The sequence below is a fragment of the Cervus elaphus genome, chromosome 13 (assembly GCF_910594005.1).
Source record: "Cervus elaphus chromosome 13, mCerEla1.1, whole genome shotgun sequence".
In the NCBI taxonomy this organism is placed as follows: domain Eukaryota; kingdom Metazoa; phylum Chordata; class Mammalia; order Artiodactyla; family Cervidae; genus Cervus; species Cervus elaphus.
In genome coordinates, this window is record NC_057827.1 from 12,793,235 (window position 1) to 12,799,234 (window position 6,000).

Here is a 6,000-nt window from a genome sequence, read left to right on the forward strand (position 1 = left end):
TTTACATTTTAGGAGACTTCCAATCTCTAGTTCTACATGCAAGGAGCTTGGAAGTCTCCCCTCAGTCCCAACTACAAGTAAAAAGCTAAGCAAACTGAAAAGTCAGTAACTCTTCTAAACTTTGTATGAGAAGTCAGGTCACTGCCCATGAACCTGGGGAGAACAACAGGTGAGAGTCACAATTTATCAGAGCAAAAAATCTTCAGCTGAAGTTTCTGGGGACTCAAAGGTGAGGCAGAAAATCCTGAACTAGTATTGATGAATTGCTGGAGGCTCAGTGTGGACAACTCGGAGAGTTAAAAACTCCAGGGGGATCCCAGTTACAGGGCACCCCCTACACTTCTCTAGGTTTTACCTCTGGGAACTTGACTATGTTTTCATGATGAATATCAAAGAAAAACACCTCATGTTTCTGGCAGGGGGAGGGCATGGCAGCCATTTGAAGTTTGTCAGACAGCTCTGTTCTAACAAGGCCAGCCCTTGAAAGAAACTATATAACCAGATCCTTACATTCTGGGGTTTCTCCAGAGCCTAACTGAGGCTGGGGAAGGGAAATACCCAACTCCAGCCCACCTTACTCATCCTGTCCTGCTTAAGGGAGGAGGAGGTTCCCTCTGCAGAGGCATGTGCTCACTGAGGGCCTGAGACCTAAGCCTAGGCTTGCAGAGCATCTCCCTCAAACCACACCACACTGCAACATACCAAAGGCCTCGTTACAGCAGCTTCTTTTACCCAGGACACCATGTCTGTCTATCAGGAAAAATTACAAGGCATACTAATAGGCAAACAAACACAGTTCGAGGAAACACAGAAAACATCACAATCACACAGAATCCAATAACCAGGGTTACTGGAATTATCAGGCTGAGAAGTTAAAACAGCTGTGATCAGTGTGTGAAGCGCTTAAATGGATAAAGGGGACTGCATGCAGGAACAGATAGGCAATATAAGCAGAAAGATAAAAATTCTTAGAAAAAGCTTGAGAGATACCCTAGAGATTTAAAAACAAACAAAACCCACTGTAACAGAATGCCTTTGATGGGCTTATTAATAGATTGGACAAGGTTGAAGAAAGAACCAGTGAATTTGAGGATATATCAATAGAAACCTCCAAAGCTGAAAAGCAAAGAGGACAAAGATGGAAAAAAAAGAACAGGCTATTCAAGAAATGTAGGACAATTGGAGAAGGTATAGTGCTAGGTAACGAGAATACCAAAAGGAGATGAAAGAAAGCAGGGACCAGGGGAAATACTTCAATCAAGACTGAGAATTTCCCCCAAATTAATATGAAACCTCAACCTACAGATCCAGAAAGCTCAGAGAACATCAAGAAGATAAATGATAAAAATAAAACCATCCCACTACATCTAGGTATGTCACATTCAAACTACAGAAAAATCAAAGATAAAGGAAACATCCAGAAAACTCCAGAGACAAAACACATCTTACCTCTAAAAGAATAAAGACAAGAAGTATATCTGACTTCTCAGAAGCCATGCAAGCAACAAGAGTGTGACTTGCCATATGTAATGTATTGAAATAAAAAACGCAACTAACACACAATTCTGTGCCCTGCAAAATTATTCTTCAAAAGTGAAAGAGATGTAAAAACTTTGTCAGAAACTGAGGGAATTTGTTGCTAGTAGACATGCCTTGCAAGAAATGTTAAAAGAAAGTCTTTTGAGGAAAGGGAAATATCTTGGCCAGAGTTTCAGATCTATATAAAGTAAGGAAAAAAAAAACTGAAGAAGAAATGAGTGAAAATAAAATGAAAAAATATGCTTATGTATGTATGCATATATAAGGAAGGAGTTAGGTTTATTATAAGGTACTTACACTACCCATGAAATAGTATAGTGTTATTTGAAAGTAAACTTGGATTACTTATATTACAAAGGTATATTGCAAACCCTAGAGCAACTACTAACTTTTTTTTTTTTTGAGAGTAGCTGTTTAAGGAGGGAGAGAAAATATAATCATATAAAAAGATTGGTTAAAACCACAAACACTAGAGAAGGAAGACAACAATAGGAACAAAGAACAGAACAGCAAGCAGAAAACAGTAACAAATATGGCAGCTATCAATCCAACTATGCCAGTAATTACTCTAAACCATAATGGCCTAAATATGTCAGTTAAAGAACAGAGATTTTTAAGAGTGGATCAAAAAAGCAAGAACCAACACTATGTTGTCTATAAGAAATTCGCTTTCAATATGAAGGCACAAATGGGTTAAAAGCTAATGGATGGAGAAAGACATGCCATGCTTACATGAATTAAAAGAAAGCAGGAGTGGCAATCTCAATTTCAGATGAAACAGATTTCAGAGTAAGGAAAACTGTCATTATTCCTGATAAAAAAGGGACATTACATACTGATAAAGGGGTCAATTCTCCAAGAAGGTGTAACAATATTAACATGTATGTGCCTAACAACACAGCATCAAAGTATGTGAGAGAAAAACTAATGGAAATGCCAGGAGAAATAGATGAATCCAATCTTACAGGTGGAGATTTCAACATACCTCTGTCAGAAATGGACAGATCCAACAGACAGAAAATCAGTAAGACTATAGTTGGACTTAACACCATCATCAAAATACTGAATACAATGAACATCTATAGACTAATCCAATAGTAACAGAATACATATTCTTCTCAATATCCCATGAAACTTTCACCAAGATAGGTAATATTCTGGGGCATAAAATATACCTTAACTAGCTAAAAAAATATAAATCATAGAATGATTGTTCTCAACCACAGTGGAATTAAGCTAGAAATCAATAACATAATGATAACTGGAAAATCCTCAAATATATTGAGATTAAACAACATACTACAAATAACACAAAAGTCAAAAGAAATCTCAAGAGAAATTATTTAACAAAAAAAAACATTTTGAACTAAATGAAAATGAAAATATAACTTATCAAAATTTGTCGGATGCAGTGAGATGAGAGCAGTGATTTTAGGGAAATTCATAGTTTGAATGTGCATGTATTAGAAAAGAAAAATCTAAAATCAGTGATCTAAACTTCTACTTTTGGAAACTAAAAAAGATAGGCAAATTTAATCTAAAATAAGCAGAAAAAATAAAATGGATTAATTCCTTGAAACACCCAATTTACCAAAACTCATACAAAAAGAAATAGACAATCTAAATAAGGGTGTGTCTATGAAAGAAACTGAGTCAACAGATAATAATCTTCCAAAACAGAAAGCATTGGACCAGATGTGTTCACTGGCGAATTCCACCAAACATTTAAAGAGTAAATAATCTGTTTCAGAGTATAGCAGCAGAGGGAACACTTTCTAACTCATTCAGTGAGGCCAGCATCACCCTAACACCAAGACAGAGAAGAGAGAAGAAAAAACTACAGATCAGTATCTCTACTGAGCATAGATACAGAAACCTTTAACAAAATATTAGTAAATCAAATGCAACAATAAATGTAAAAATCATATGTCACAATGAAGTGGGATTTGTCCCAAATATGCAAGTCTGTTTCACCTTTCTCCAACACACATTCAAGATAAAACTATAAGTAAGCTAGGAACAGAGAAGAATTTCAAGTTGATAAAAAAAAAATCTACAAAAAACTACATTTAACATCATACTTAATGGTGAGACACTTGTGGCTTTCCTACTAAGATAAAATTCAAGGCAAAGATCTGCCTTCTCACCACTCATTTTCAACATCGTACTGGAAATTCTATAGAGTTCTAGATCTGTTTACTGTATTCCTGAGGCTAAAACAGTCTTGTAAACCAACTATATTTCAATTTTTTAAAAAGGCAAAAAAAATATGGATCTAAACATGCACTTTACATCCTTAATTAAAAATGAATCGAGGGAATTCCCTGGAAGTCCAGTGGTTAAGATTCTGTGCTTTCACTACCAAGGACCTGGGTTCAATCCCTGGTTGGGGCACTAAGATCCCACAAGCTGCATGGTGGCCAATAAATAAATAAATAAATGGATCATAAGCTGACATGTAAAACATGAAACTGTAAAACTCTTCTAGAATAATATAGAGGAAAATCTACTAGATGATCTTGGATTTAGCAATGACTTTTTAGATATGATACCAAAAGCGTGATCCATTGAAGAAAGAATTGGTAAACTATGCTTCATTAAAATAAAAAAATTCTGTTCTGCAAAAATCACTCTCAAGAGAGTGAAAAGACAAATTACTGACTGAGAGAAAGCATTCACACAAGATATGTCTGACAAAACATGTCTTGGTACACACGTGGTTATCTGAAGTGTGTAAAGAGGATGGTTATCCAAAACACATCAAAAGATCTTAAAACTCAAAAATAAGGAAATGATTGGACCAAGGACCTTAACAAACACTTCACCAAAGAAGGTAGACGCATGGCAAACGTACATATGTAAATGTGCTCCACAGCAAGTGTCATTAGGGAAATGCAAAGTAAAACGACAGTGGGATGCCAGTACACACCTATTAGAACAGCCCAAGTCCAGGACCTTGATGGCACCACATGCTGGTGAAGATGCAGAGCAACTGAAACTTACTGCTGGTGGGAATGCAAAAATGGTACAGCCACTTTGAAATATAGCTTGGTGGCTTCTTACAAAGCTAAACATAATCTTATTACAAGATCTAGCAATCATTTGTAATTTGTCCAAAGGGATTGAAAATTTATGTCCTCACAAAAACCTGCACAATAATGTATATAAAAACCATTCATAATTGCCAAAAATTTGGAAGATGTCCTTCAGTAGATAAATGAGTTAATAAACAGATACATCTAGACAATAGAATATTAATCAACACTAAAATTAGATGAATTGTGAAGCCATGAAAAGACATAAAGGAAATGTAAATACAAATTAAAAAGTGCGTGAAACCAATTTGAAAGGGTTACATACTATATGATTCCAACTATTTAACCTTTTGGGAAAGGCAAAACTATTGTAGACAGTAAACAAGCCAGTGGTTGCCAGGAATTGGTCAGGGCAGGGAGAGATAATTAGAGGCAGCATAAAGGATTTTTTAGGGCTGTGCAAGTACTCTGTATGGGATGCTGCTGCTGCTGCTGCTAAGTTGTTTCAGTCGTGTCCGACTCTATGCGGCAGCCCACCAGGCTCCTCTGTCCCTGGGATTCTCCAAGCAAGAATACTGGAGTGGGTTGCCATTTCCTTCTCCAATGCATGCATGCATGCTAAGTCACTTCAGTCGTGTCCGACTCTATGTGACCCTATGGACAGCAGCTCACCAGGCTCCTCTGTCCATGGGATTCTTTAGGCAAGAGTAATGGAGTGGGTTGCCAGCATCTGTCCAAACCCATAGAATGTACAAGCCAAAAGTGGACTCTTATTTAAGCTGTGGGCTGTGGGTGGCAACAGTGTGTCAATGTGGGTTCATGAACTGTAACAAATGTTCTCTCTGGTGGGGCTTGTTGATAATGGGGGAGGCTATTCCTATATCTGAGGGGGCAGAAGGTGAATAGGAAATCTCTGTACCTTCTTTAGTTTGCTGTGAACCTGAAACTGTTCTAAAAAATTACTTAAGAAAATTAATTTTAAAATATTAGGAGAGAAACTAGTACATTATATAGAAATTATTCAACTAGAGTTAATGCAAGCCTCTGAAATAAAAAAACCCCAAAATAGATATATTAAGATGGAAAATGGATATAATTAATACAAGATAACATATATTACAAGAAAAGTTTTCTGAAATAAAGAATAACTTACCATGTATGCTTTTTAAAAAGTTCCAGAACACTTAAAATAGAGACCTATCCCATACGAACTTTATAAACAGATTTTTTTTTTCTTTTTCATAAATCCAAGCAGAAAAGTAAAACTCGTTTCTACAATGAAAAAAGAAAAAGTCAACTATCCTCAGGGTTTTCTACATACCAGATAAATGTGGAGTTAGGCAAAAGGATCATTCCAAAATGTTATACATAGTCAAGTTGCCATTAAAATCTAAAGGTAATAAACAGACACTGTCAACCATTAAAG